Below are 714 nucleotides of genomic sequence, written 5' to 3' on the forward strand. Positions count from 1 at the left end.
TCTTCGAGCCATGTTCCACCACCAGCTCTCCAACCAGTGATCAAGAGATGCTGTGTTTTTCCTGAGCAACCTGTTCAACAGATCTCTCCGTGTGGAGGAGTCCTGGTTACTGCCGGGATGCTTTCCCACAGCAGCTGCAGCTGGATGAAGACACATGGAGGTAAGAGCTAACACAGGATGCTGTGGGATCCCAGGGATGCTGTGGGAACCCAGGAATGCTGTGCAATTCCAGGGATCTTGTAGGAACCCAGGAATGCAGCAGGATGCTGTGGGAGCCCAGGAATGCTGTGCAATTCCAGGGATCTTGTAGGAACCCAGGAATGCAGCAGGATGCTGTGGGAACCCAGGAATGCTGTGCAATTCCAGGGGTCCCCTAGGAACCCAGGAATGCAGCAGGATGCTGTGGGAGGCCAGGAATGCTGTGCAATTCCAGGGATCTTGTAGGAACCCAGGAATGCAGCAGGATGCTGTGGGAGGCCAGGGATGGTTCGGGGTGAGCAGAATCCCAGGCATGCCATGGGTTTAGGAATAGCAGACTGTGGGATTCCAAAGGTGCTGCTGGATGAGTGGGACCCGGGAGGGCTGTGGGACCCCAGGGGGGCTGTGGGACCTGGGGAGGGCAGGGGGATGCCAGAGGTGCTGCGGGACGAGCAGGATCCCGGGGGGGCTGCGGTACCCGAGGGCCCGTCTGCGGGGCCGGGCGGGCGGGAGAGC

Source organism: Chaetura pelagica, unplaced genomic scaffold (genome assembly GCF_000747805.2).
Source record: "Chaetura pelagica isolate M959 unplaced genomic scaffold, ChaPel_1.0 scaffold138, whole genome shotgun sequence".
Taxonomy (NCBI): domain Eukaryota; kingdom Metazoa; phylum Chordata; class Aves; order Apodiformes; family Apodidae; genus Chaetura; species Chaetura pelagica.